At 39.3% G+C, this 14,221-nt stretch overlaps 1 pseudogene; it reads right to left on the bottom strand.

The window, feature by feature from the left end:
* Positions 1 to 1,087: 1,087 nt before the first annotated feature.
* Positions 1,088 to 14,221, bottom strand: part of LOC102028853 — a 15,713-nt pseudogene continuing 2,579 nt past the window's right edge.

Below are 14,221 nucleotides of genomic sequence, written 5' to 3'. Positions count from 1 at the left end.
TTGGTAAAAAAGGGTCTACCTGGTCCCTCCAGAGTGTTTCAATAGAGAGTGACTGAGCAAAGCAAGCACAATAGGTTCACTCCTACATTCTCATATCCTTAGAACCCACACTCCTTCTCTACAGTTTGCCAGAGAAGTTCCAGCACCTCAGCCGTAGTGACTATAGGCTACCATTGAGTCCAGACTTAATTCAATGGCCCAGTGAGTCAGTAACACCATTGTTATGTGCTTGAGGTGGTACATTACATTCTTAGTTCCAGGGATATGCATCCATATTGATGACTTTTGGTGAATCCAACAATTTATTTCATTCTTTCTGTAACACCCTTGGAATACATTTACACACAGGGTGCCTTGAATCATAGATGTAAATTAATAAGACCCTTCAATTGCCTCAGTGTTCACAGTCAGCCCTCTTGGATGAGACTTTCTCTGGGGTCTACTGGGATCTACTATGGATCCAGAGGCAAAAGAGCATCACAAAGTGGATCGCAGAAAAAATAGTACCTTCTCTTGAAGGAAAGTTTTATATGTGAAGTTTCTGGTATGATTTTATGCAGGAGAAGATCAGGTCCTCAAGAAAAGGTAAAAGCCCGCTTCAGTTGGCAAGGAAGATACACAGGAATTTGAGGTGTTTTTTTTTTTTGACAATTATTTAAGACCTTTATTAACAGGTGCTTGCTGTTTGTTGACTTTTTTTGAAAATAATCAAGTTGTAAACTATTATTATAAATTAAAAATGAAGTTCTTCAAAATCTCAACTTGACCAGATATGAAACAACTTAAAAACCTTTAAAGATGTGTTGAGAAAAACCAGGCTTTAAAACAAACAAACAAACAAACAAACAAACAAACAAAAACCCATATTTGTCATTACCAAAAAGAGACGTTTTTAAGTAAAAATAATAAAAATCTCACGCTGCATAGATAATGCAGATAGTTCTAGTTATCTGGTCACCGGGCAAAAAGCAAGCACTTAAGGTCTTCAGCTCCAGTCTGTTGTTCATTTCTGATTGTTGGAATTTCCTATTCGTTTCTTCTTGCTGGATGACTAAACCGGATGATGGTAAGGATGTTAAACAGGCGTTTACTGAGCCCCACCCTGCCCAGCCTTGGGAGTGGAGGAATTCTCAGCTGGTGGATCTGCTGCTTTTGTCTCTTTGCCTTCTTGTGGCTTAGGGTTTTCTGGGCGACTGAGTCGGTAATGAAGTTGCAATGGTAGGGATGTTGAGGCGGCTGCTGACCTTGGGTCTCATCTCCTTGATGTTCCTTACCCTCTTTGTTGCCGTCCTCTCTAGGCTGTCTTTGGCGAGGAAGGTCCCTGCGGAATCGTGGTCTATAACCTCGATACATATTCTGTCTCACTTATCTACCTTGTTCTCCTGCACCCCGGTTGTCAGCACCCTCCAGCACTTCTTACACAGGAGGTTTGGAATACTGTGGTCAGAGCCCATAGGGTCTCTGCATGTAGTAAGGTTGGAACCTTCGCCTGCGGTAGGGCCGGGGTTGCTGGGCCTGGCCTTCGGGAGCGCTCTCCGATCCCTCATTCTTTTCCCTACTCTCACTATTCTGGTAATTCTGCTGGTAACTGCGTGGAGGATCCCTAGCGTCTATAATGGTTACGGTCTGCTGCGTATTTACTGCTTGAACTGGAACGCCACCAGGGCCTGTGACATTTGCTGCGTCTGCACCCTTTTCTCCTTCATCAACATCAAACTCCACAGTCTTTCCATCTCCTGCACTGCGAAGGTCCTTCCGGGGGTTATTCTTCTTTATGGCAGTCTGGTGTACAAATACATCTTCCTTGGTGTAGTTCCTGTTGATGAAACCATATCTTATATGGAACCATTTTACTGTTCCCAAAACCTTTGCATTGGATGGCCTTGTCCACGCAGGCAGGGGCCCCAGATGTGAGGTCGCCCCGGCAGCAGCTCCCTGCGCTGGTGCCTGTGGTGCCGGGCTTGGCGTCAGCAGCGCTAAGGGCAAGGGCCGCGGTGGGGCTGCTCAGGACTCTCTGGGGTCCGCTCTCAGCTCCCTCTACCGATCGAACTCAGGGATTTGAGTTTTAGTGTTCTCAAGATGGTCTGTTTCTGTCCAGATGTTCTCATAGTAAGTTCTGTTCTTTCCCAAACAAGTTCCTTACCTTAGCATGACCTGATTAGATTGCTCATTTAATTGGTTTTCCCAATCTACAACTATACAGTCTCCTCTGGGGCATGATCCTTAGCCATGTCTTCTTACAGCTACATTAGACAAGCTGTATTAGTCAGCTTCCAGATGCAAAACACCCGATACCTGCAATTTAAAAGAGGACACGTTTGTTTTGCACATGGCTTCAGGACTTCAGTCTGTGGTTTGCTGGCTCAAAGGCTAGAACATCATGATGGGAGGGCCTGGAGGAACGCTGCCTAACTCATAGCAGCCCGTAAGCAGGCAGGGGAGCAGCATCAGAGAGAGAGGGGTCAGGGGCCGGGTATAGCACCCAAGGTCATGCCTCCATGACCCTCCAGACACACTCAGAAGCGTGCATTACTAATTCCCTGGGAACCTGTCAAGTCAATCAAGTTGACAGTCCAGTTTAACTCTCACATAGTAAATTCCATTTTTCCCCAAACAAGTTCCTTACCTTAGCATAACTTGATTAGATTGCTTACTTAGATTTTCATTTGGGATGTCACAGAGGCACTGTGATTCTTTCCCTAAGCTTTGATTTGAGAGTTTAAGGCTTTGACTTCATCTGTTTTTAAAAAAAAGTTCTCCAAGGCAGTAAGAAATAATGCTATTACCATTACTGTTTTGTTTTCACCACTGAAGCAATAACAATAAATGCCCAGCCACTTGATTCCCCAAACCTTGCTCTCTACTTGCACTCCATCTGTTATGGCTGTGTCTAGATGTTCCCCCAAAGTCTCATGCAGCGATAGGTGGGGCTTTTTCAGAGGTAGCTGAATCTAGAGTGTGTGATGCTGGGATTAAAGGTGTGTAATTACTAGATCACTCCACTGATTGGATTGGCACTGCACTAACCCTGGTGACATAGATACAATAAAAGAGAGGCAGAAGGATGCTGTTAAGGCCCCTCACTTGTTGTTTTTGCTACTTTATGGGCCCCATGAACTGCTCTTCTCTGCAATCCCTGTCTGCAAAGCCACCCTGCCTTGGAGCCAGCTGATTATGGACTGAAACATCTACAAACTGTGAGCTAAGTAAAACTCACCCTATATAACTGAAGAGAACTTAATAAAAGGACTTTTTAACTGAAATAGATTATATATGCATAGTTAAGAAAACAACAAATGATGTGAGACATTAGGTTTCTGCAACAACCAGAAGTTGAAGGAAGGGTCAAGAGGGGAGAAAATTGTTACCAAGCTTGGCAAGAGGTTGAGTTCTGAAAGAGAGACTGCCAAAACAATAAAGGCAGGGAAGGAAGGAAGATTAATACCCCAAATTCTCTCTCCTCTCACTATTTGATGTCCTGATAGCTCACTTCTGCTTAAAACCAGATGGTAACCGGATGAAAGAAGGGTGATGCATGCAGGCAATTGACATTTCTTCCATTTTCAGGTAAAAGAAAACCAAAAATATGGATAACTGAGATATTTTGCTTTACTCTGGCAAAAAGTTCATTTTTTTTATTTTAAAGAGAAAAGAACAAAAACAAACTTACAGATACAAAGACATAAACAAAACAAAAATAATAAAAATGATACAGAATTTCAAACAAGGTGGTAGGAAATTAATAATGGTTGTTGTATTACATGTTGTTATCTTCAAATCAGTTACTCAGACAGAGAATTCATTTATTGATAGCTCAGCTTCATTCTGCTGAGGATTTGTTCCCAGCTTTGTTAGAGAAGGTCTGGAATATCCCTTCTACCTGGGCAGAAGTATTTTTGCTCCCCAGTAATAACTTTGGTGGGGTCTGTCCTGTAGGTTGCATGCACTGTACATCTCCCAGCACTGTGTGTTCTCTAATAATTCCATTGATGTCACATTTCAAAGGCAGTTACTCTTGAAGAGGCTTCTCTGAGCTTTACACCTACATTCACAGTTTTCAGTCAAAGACTCCAGAGGATATTTGTGGAGATTTCTTGGGATCCCTCTCTGCTATGCTCCCTTATTATAACCTGAAATACAAATTCCAGCTCCTGCAGGAATCCCAAACTTCAATCTCTATTTCCTGTGGCCAGCAAGACTACTCCTCTCCAATTGGGCTCCTTGGCCACAACTTGGAAGGTGCTTTCAGGTAATAAACTAGAGTAAATACAGCACTTAACTATGTGCGGTGTCTCTCAAGGATCATTGTGCTGAACTGTGTGTGGACCAAGGCCCAAAAGAATTGCTTTATATATTTTGTCTCATTTCATAGTTAGTAATAGTGGAAAAATAATTCTAATAATTATTCCCTCCATTATGGCCAGGGCCAGAAATTTTCATGTTCAAAACTCATTTCATTGCTTGCTTAGTAAATTATTGACTATCCTCCAAAGCATTGTAAGACTTGGTGACTGAACAATATTCTCCAAATTAAAAAGTGTATTTTTATTGAGAAGTTTCTTATGCCAGGCTATATACTAAACACTTTGCATACATTTTCTCATTTAATCATGCAAATAAATCAGTGAAATATAGTTCTTGTTAGCTGTGTTTTAGAGATGAGGAAAATTAAATTTAAAGGATAACAAAGCCTTGCCAAGAACTCATATTTGACGAATGATAGAGCCAAAAATTGAACCAGATTAGCAACACCAGGATGAAACTCTTAAAAACCATTCAGCTTGACTATTCTTTTCCAAACAAACCACTTATATAGCTATAGCTGTTTTTCCAATGAAAATGATTCATTTACTTTCCATATTGGAAAATTCAGCCATATGTACAGGCTCACTCTTTCTTTTTCTTTTTTGCTGATTTTTTTGTCTAGTTGATCTATCTCTTTGTGACAATGGGATATAAGTTTCCCCATTACAACTGTGTTATACCTTATTTGATTTTTCATGTCTATTAATATTTGTCTTATATAGTTTGGTGCTCCTGTGTTTGGTGCATATATATTTATGATTGTTATCCCTTCCTTTTTAATTTTCCTCTAACAAGTATGTAGTGACCTTTTTTTATCTCTCTTGATCATTCTTGGTTTGAAATTCACATTGTCTGCAAACAGAATAGCTACCCCTGCTTTTTTTCTGTATTCCTATCACATGGAGTATTGTTTTCCATCCTTTGACTTTTAGTCTATGAATTTCTTCTTGAGCTAAATATGTTTCTTATATACAGCATATTGTTGGATCTTGTTTCTTGATTCATTCTGCCAGTCTTTTTCTTTTGAATGATGAGTTGAGGTCATTTACATTGATGGTTATAACTCATATCTTTGTCATGTTATTTACATGCTGTTAGTTTCTTACTTTTCCTCTCTGTTAAATTGTTTTCCCTGCTTGGTGGTTTCTTTCTGTTGTTGTTCTTGGAATTGCAGTCATTTTTATTTCTGTCTAGAATATCTTTTAGTACCCTTTGTAGTGTTGGTTTGGGGGCCATGAATTTCTTCAGTTGTTCTTTGTTGTAGAAGTATTTTGTTTCTCCATTAATTTTGAAAGATAGTTTTTCAGGGTAGATCAATCTGGGTTGGAAGCTGTTTTCTTTCAGGATTTGAAATACTTCACTCCAAGTTGTTGACTTGAGGGTTTGTGTTAAGAAGTCTTTTGTTATTCTGATGGGTTTTCCACTATAGTTGATCTGTTTCTTTTCTTCAACAGCTTTTAATATTCTGTTCTTGTGCTGAATTTCTGGGATCTTTATTATTATATGTCTTTGTAGATTTATTTTGGTTATGGCTAGTTGGAGTTCTATATGCCTTACTTATTTGTATGTCACATTCTTTTCCCATGCTTGGGAAATTTTCTGCTAGTACTTCTACAACTAGTCTTTTTATGTCATTTGTATTGACTCCTGCTTTTCTTTGATACCAATTATTCTTATATTATTTTTCTTGTATCATCTTGCAGCTGTTGAATTGTTATTTCCTGATCTTTGTTATTTTCAAGAGATCTTTCCTTTCATTATCACTAGCTGTGATCCTGTCTTCCAGGTCTGAAAGTCAGTTTTCAATTTTGTTCAAGCAGTTTTGCCAGGTTTCAGTGGAATTTCTAGCTTCCTGGATATCTGTTTGAATTCATTTTATGTATTCTATTTCTCTCCTATATTGATCATTTGCAGTTGCTACCCTCTGCCTGTCATTCTCTATTTTTTATCTGTTTCTAGATTTGCTGAGCAATTTCTTTATAAATGTTGATATTTCTTTTTTTATCTTATCTGTGAGATTACTTCTGATCTGATCTGGTTTCCTTTATAGCTTCATGTAGTTTTTTTTTTTTTTTTTTTTTTTTTTTTTACTTTGGTTGCTATCATTTCAGAAATTTCAGGTCTGTGTCTTTTAATTTTGTCTATATTGATGTCTTCTGGACTTGTTCTGGGCTGCCTGGAGGTCTAATATTGCATTTTGCTTCTTCATCTTGTTATTTTCTATTTCAAAAAAGTTTTTTATTTTGTTTTCTGTGATAATCCTTGTGAGTGTTTGTACTAAGCAGCTGTATCACTAGTATCAAGGCCTTTCTAAGAAAAATCTGCTCTTCAGAGGCATCTTCTATGTATAAGAGGTTCTTCTTGGTTTGTGTCTGTTCCAACATCCTACCTTCCCAATTAATTAAGAGTGGGATGCTGGTATATGCTTGACTCAGTTCCCAGTCCCTTGGTGTATGGCTATGGTGAGGTTATTATCTCAGAGCTTCATAGAAGGGAAAACAACTATTATAATATATATGATATCCTAGCTAAAGTAGTAAAATTAGCAATAACCATTTAGGTACTGCACACTGTGGTAAATATTGGTTTTGTACTTTAGACCATAGGAGCAAAGTCTATAGTTGTGTAACAGAACTGATTGTAAATTAGAAGTTTGTATGCAAAGTGTTTCCTCTTGGTAGAGGGATTTTACCCTGTGTTGGGGAAATTCAGGAAGGATAGTGTATAAAACAAAGATAACTGGGAAAGAAGTAGAAGCAAGGCTAGAGGACAAAGGATCATTATGCAGGGTTTGGGAAACTAGAGAAGGGGGTAGAAAAGAAGCAATGGACTATTTGAGGGATTATCTGAACTTGGTCTCTGGGTTTGGGGGATGGGATTAGTTTTCTGTGGCTGGAGTTCTTCCCAGCAACTTAGAAAAAGGAGAAAGAAAGAGAGAGAGAGAAAGAGAGAGAGAGAGAAAGAGAGAGAGAGAAAGAGAGAGACAGAGAGACACAGAGACAGAGAGAAAGAAAGAAAGAAAACTGAGAAAAAAGGGCCACTTTCAGCATCCTGTGGTGTAGGGGGAGAGGCTAAGCACCTGGATTCCTCTGGTGGAGCAGGTTACTGAGTTTCAGATCTTCCTGTGCTTCAAGGACAGTTCTTAAAATACACAAGTCAGTGTTTCCCTCCTGGGGCCCCAGGGAGGCACCTGGCCGGGGTGCCTGTAGGAGCAACATCAGGGTCTTGGCAACCATTCTGCACAGCAACATCATCCAGACCACACAAGCTCACTACTTTTGCAAAGCCTTGTGGATATACTTGTTCCAAAATAGCTTTATTATTCCTCCCTGTACCCAAGAATGGGGACACTGCATTTGTTCTTTTTAAGGAGGAAGTAAATTGATTTCCTGAAACTGGAATAGGAAGGAAGGAAGCTGGTATACTTTATTATTAGTCAAATAATAAAACAAAACACAACCATGTATTTTTAAATGAACACCTTGGTTTTTAGAATAGTTTTTGATTCACAGAAAAACTGAGTGAAAACTACAGAGAGTTCCTACATATCCTTTTCCACATGCTTTCCTCCCCTCAACATCACAGCACTAGAATAGCGCATTTATCACAGTCACTGAAGCAATACTGATACATCATTATCAACCAAAGTCCCTAATTCACATTAGGGTTCACTTCATGTTGTGCCTCCTGTGAGTTTTAATAAGTGTACAATGACACAATCGGCAGTACAATATCATAATGTTTTAAATTTTAAAAAAACAAATGGCTCAGGGCTTATTTTGTTTTCACCTTACACTGAAAGTATTATGGGAGCTTGATTATCAAACAAAACAGTGAAAGTGACAACAGTCAGAAAACTTAAAAAAAACTCTCTTTCTCCTCATTTTTCTCCTCCACATTCTAGGATGCACCTCCCATCCCCCTGTCCTTTTAGTGGATTTAGGACTTTGAAAACAAAAGCCATGAAGTCTGAGCCAAAAGCTTCCTCAGGGCAAGAAAGGACCAACATCTTGCTGTCTTGAATAGGGAAAGAGAAGGGGAAATAATGGGTGAAAACATAAACTAATAATGAAAAGTATCCCACAACAGTAAAGTCATTTCCTAAGAGCAACTGAGAGTGTGTTGGGGCATGGATGATGGCTCTGGACCATTTCCACTGCTCTTCTCAACACCTCCACAACAGTGAACACCCTTCTTCCCCTCTTCCCCTGTCAGGACTCACTGCAGGAAGAATATGTCTTCTGAAATCCAGCTTCAACAAATGCACTTTTACAGCCTTATTGGCACCAAGATGGAAAACTCCTTTTTCCCCTGACACATTTCTGGGCCTTTTATACCTCTGATTTCTTCTGTTTGTAATGTCCTACATGGTCCAGTGTCTAATCTTTCATTGTGAACACTGCTGTCTGTCCTTGAAGACAGTCTGGAGGGCCATTGCACCTAGGAAGCCTTCCCTGCACCGCAGGGGGGCTTGGAGCACTCAATAAACTGAGTCTCAGGGTGCACATGCACTGCAGAAAGCAGCAATAGAGACACCATTCTAGACTGCCACCCTCCTCATCTAACTTTACCTGGAGTACACATTGCCCAGAGCCTCTTTCAGGCTGCAGATTGTCACTTCAAAGGACAAGGTGATGCCACGTTCACAGATATATTTTTGCATAACAACATATGTAGCACATGAAAGGTGCTCAGAGGTGTGGCATCAGTTTCCCATGGCTGCAAAACAACAAGTCACTGCAGATTGGTAGCAGCTGAAAGTTACTGTCTCACAGTTCTGGAGGCCAGAAACCCCAAATAAAGGTGCACCCTATGAAGATGAAGGGGAGACCATAGCTCGCCCCTTTCAGATCTCCACAACACCCGGTGCTCCTTGGGTCAGTGGCCACCTCCAATCATCTCTGCCTGAGTAAACACAGGAACTCCTCTTCTGCTCTGCATCCTCTTCTTTGTCTTCTCTACTGTCTCTTAAAGGACACTTATCATTAAGTTGACCTCCTATCCTGGAAGTTTAGGGTGACCTCATCTCAATAACTATAATTACATCTGCAAAGATCCTTTTTCCAAATGAGGTCACATTCCATGCTCTGGTAGACACATACTTTGGAGGCCTACACAAATGATTGTCAAATTCAACATGAGTAGAAAGGAAAACATCTCTGTGTATATGTGTGTCTGCATGCGTGAAGGATGAGGGGAGGAATACTCCATTTTATTTGTTGCAGTCAAATCGTAAATTCAGTAATACAGTGTGCTGCTTGTTTTATGCATGAAGACAGGATTCTGTTAAGTTATACTGCAGTTCAAAAGTGAGAATCTTTAAATCAAGAGACACAGGAAATATCTGAAATCATTCTAACTGCTGTTTCATCTTTTAATCTTCCTTTTGTATTTTTATTTTTTTAGTGTATTAATACATGAGTGTTTACATTCCTTGTGGGGAATTGGTGTATTTACATAACACATCTTGCTCCTTTTTTCATACCTTTTTCCTTCCCTTCCTTTCCCCTCCACCCATCCCCTGATCCCCTTTCTTTCTTTTTTTATTGGTACATATTGATTATAAAGAGTAATTCCTCCCTTGTGGCATTTCCATACATGCGTGTAACCTACCTGGTCACATTTCTCCTCCCTCATTCTCCCCTTGCTGTTCTCTAATATCTCCATGTCACCCCACCCCTGTGAGTCCACATACGAGAGAAAGCACATGGTGCTTGTCTCTCTGTACATTTCTGAGATGACTATTATTTTTCATCTATGGTTTCCTTTTCCCCTCCTAGAGTGGAACATAAATTGAGAAGTTTCTGCAGAAATGGAAGAAGGGTGTGCAAATATGCACTTCTCTGCCTTGTTCCTTACTCTGGGTTCCTTAAAATGAAGTCCATATTAAGAACCAGAACTGAGAAGTGTGCCAGCTATTGCTTCTTGTGGAGAGTTATATTTGGATATTTTTACAAACAGAACAGGTCAGGAAGTTACAGACAGAGAAAAATATAATAAAAAGGTCCGGGTTCATTTTTCTGTTTGGTTTTAATATAGTAATTTTGTGTTTCCACTTTCAATATGACCGAAAGATTTAATTTGAGTAATGCCACAGGAATGTGGTTTTAAGAGGAAAAATGTTCAAATATCCTCCTCCCTGTTCTTCTCTTAAAAAAGAATGATTTGCTATAATATATATTGAAAGGGTTTTGATATATTTTGTTCTTTTTGCTGTCACTGTGTTCTTTCTTATGTAAGCAAATAAATAGTAAATATGTATAAATTTAAAAATACCACCACAAATTGATGGGCCCCAAATTACCTTCTCTTCTTTCTTGTATAGTTTAAAAGTTGTGCGTAGACATTTCATAATAGTGTCTTTTTATAACATTTTCTCTTATTTTCTTTCAAGTTGGTCATGATTCTTCTATTAAATCCAAGATTCACAAGTATGCTATCATTTATTTCCATAGAGCTCATGACAGACAGTAGTAATTTGACTACAATATTTATCACTGCTAAGTTTTGATTTTGTCTCAAATATAATGCTTTACATGACCGTTTGCTTGCTCAGAAATTGTAAAAGAGATATTTTTTTCTTTTTCTTTCTCTATGTCTTTTTGAGACAGGATCTCACTATGAAGTTCAGACTGGCCTTGAGCTCACTTTGTAGCCCAGGCTGGTTTTGAACTCACAACAATCCTTCTGTCTCAGCCCCCCAAGTGCTGGGATTACTGGTATGTGCCACTATGCCTGGTTTCAAAAGATTTTTTTCATTCTTGCCCTAATTAAAGAATCTACCTGCATATAAAAACAATAGTGAAACTGAAATCTAATCAGCCTTTTAAACTCCAGAAAAATCAGGGTACCCATACTACACCCTGAATATTGTACTGTCTTGAAATTTCCCCCACCAGATTAATTAGTCTGCCCCTGGTAATCTCAGGTTCCCCTAAAGTCTCAGGAAATGAACAAAATGCAGACAAATTTTCTTCCAGAGCATAGCACATATAGCCTGGAGTTCAGCTGCTAAATGAATCCTTGTGAGCCTGGTTTCTACTGTCCCTTTTTATCAGCAGTCTGATCTTCAGAGTGCTGACCAGAACCTCCCATCAAGGTTGGCTTATGACATTCCTAGGGCCCCTCTAGCCAGCATGTCTAAAATCTACCCAAACTCTTTCCATGACAAGGTCCAGAGGCTTCTGAAACACACGGTCAGGTAGCATCGCAGCAATAACCCCACTTCTGGTAACAAAACTTGTTTTAGTTACTTTCTTATTGCTGGGACACAATACACAACACCCACAATGGAAAGGAGGAGAGGTTTATTTTAGCTCTTGTTTTCAGTCCATAGACTGCTCATTCCAAGGCAGGATGGCATAACAGAGGGGCCCAGTAAAGAAAAAACTGCTTATTTCATGGTGATCAGTCAACAGAGATAGAAGGGACTTTCAGGTCACACCCCCGGTAACCTGCCTCTTCTGACCAGACCCTACCTCCCAATATCAAGTCTGCTATACTGTCCCCATGATCTCTGATCACATGAGGCCCTTCTTGGACATTTAGATAAAAATTGTAATATCTGGCCTTCTTGTTAGATTGGTGACCCTGGTCTAGTGGGCTGTCTGAGTGAGATCCAAAATCACTGCACATTATGACCACCATGTGTTGGATTCCACTGACAAGAAAACTTCTGCACCTGAGTACCTATTTGCTGCCTCCAGCTCCTAGTCTGGATGCCACTGTACTCCCAGTGAATGAAGCCACCACACATTTTGTTTAAAGAGGACTCCTGCTGAAACACCCAAGGATCAGAGCCAGTTGTTTTATTTACAATATGCAAGTCCGTTAAGATTGAATGCAGTCATTCTTTATTTGCATAGTTCCTATTACATGGTAAGTTCTCAATTAATGTTGGTTGCCATAAGTTCTGCTGTCATCATCACTACCATTTCAACCAAGCTCTCTGTCTTATTTCAGGAAACAATTCTGTAACAATGGGGAAGGGGCTTCTACAATTTTCAAGACCTTCTGGCCACTAATGTCCAAAGGATATATGTCTAAAAGGTATTAAATGTAGCCATGACAAATGATGATGGTGACTGCCATTTATTGAGTTCTTTTTGGTCCAAAGAACTTTCATATTGTCTTTCTGAACTGTCACAATAACCCAAGTAGGCAGGAATTGTGTGACAAAATTAAAGAATCTGCCTGCATACAAAGACAATAGTGAAACTGAAATCCAATCAGCCTTTTAAACTCAAGAAAACACATCTGTTGCTCCTGTCCATGTTTCCTCTACAGACCACCTACATATCCTGGGTATACAGGTTAGTTTCTGGGTTTTCAGATAATCTAGTCTCACCTTGCAGCCTGTATGCTTTTGATTGGCTTTACATTCAGTGATTCCGGAAACTTTCATCTTATGGGCTGATCTTCCATTTTCTTTCTTTTCTTCTTTTAATCTGTCAGCCATACTCCTAGTTCTGGCTGTCATTAGTCACATTGGTTTCCATTCACTTAATCAACCTCAAAATTCAAAGCCCCTGTTTAGATACTTGGACTTTTCTGACCCCCATTCAACCTATTTCACACCCTTTTCCAAATTACTTTCACGCTATCACTCTGCATTCAGTGCCACACAAATTGAATTGCAATTATTATTCTCAATTGTTCCCTAAATATTTCAAGTGCTCCTTCATTCACTTCACTACTATATGTTTAAGTGCATATTAAAAATGTTAAGTGTATATTAAAAATGTTATGTACATATTAAAATCAGATGCAGAGTTAAGCAACGTATATAGAGATATATAGATTAATAAATCATTAGAGAAACCTTAATTTTAGTAGGGCAAATAAGAACTATATGCAAATATTTATGGCACTGCATTGAGTAAGAAAATTACCATGGGAAATAGAGATAAGGGAACTCAGATAAAGCAAAAATTCCTTCTACTTAAAAGGGAATGAGAGGAGCTAATGATTCCCCTTAATTGGATTCCAAGTTTCAGTAGGAGTCTACTTCATCACGTTTACTGAAATTTTTTTCTCAGATCTTAGTATCTGAAAAGTCTTTGTTTACAGAAGTTTTTCTTCTTTTCTTTTAAAAGTGTGATTTAGTCACTCTGCATAGTTGCTTTTAATGTCATGAACAGTTACTGGTACGAGACGTTTCCCCAATAGAGCTCAGGTTTAGACAGGGCCAGGAAGAACAGGAAAATCAACAGCTCACAGTCTGGACTCCTGGTAGGAATGGCAGCAGAAGCATCCAGGATATTCCAAGGCCATGAAAACAAACACAGAAAAAAGCCACCTCTGTTCTCTTTGAGGATTCCCTCACCGGAACTGCATGTGTACTTCTCCCCAAGGCCAAGAGTGTGGAGCCAGAAGACAGACAAGATTCAGTTATTAATTCTCGTAAACCACTTTCTTTGTAGAAGACACTCTATTTCTAGTGGGAAGGATCCTTTAATTGCAGCTTTTGTTTTTATTTGGTCCATGATCCTAGATGCATCATGTTCAGGGCTGAGTCAGCAAAGAGAACCCAGTCACTGATCTCTGACCAAGAGGTTGAAGTCCATGGGGAAGTCTTCATCAAATTTTAGAAGAATCTGGCATGTTTATGGTTTATCCGGACAGAAGTAAGAGTATCCCTTCTTGAACCAAATTCCCTACTATTGGTCAGATGTAAAATGTGCTTTGGATGCAATGAATTTCTGCCCAGAGGATAGTGGTAGGAGTAACAGAAATGACAGAGATGTTTGGAACGTTTTCTCACAACTAGGGAAGCATTTGTGAAAATTCAAAAGTCCTATTGGAAGAGGCTTATTGGAACATGGATCTACCCGTGTACTGTCAATATTTAGCAGGTTAAGCTATTTGCAAATATATATATATATATATATATATATATATATATATATTATATATA

Source organism: Chinchilla lanigera, unplaced genomic scaffold (assembly GCF_000276665.1).
Source record: "Chinchilla lanigera isolate Chin_1 unplaced genomic scaffold, ChiLan1.0 scaffold00073, whole genome shotgun sequence".
NCBI lineage: Eukaryota > Metazoa > Chordata > Mammalia > Rodentia > Chinchillidae > Chinchilla > Chinchilla lanigera.
Note: the sequence above shows the minus strand (reverse complement) of the source record. Positions and strands in the feature narration are given on the sequence as shown.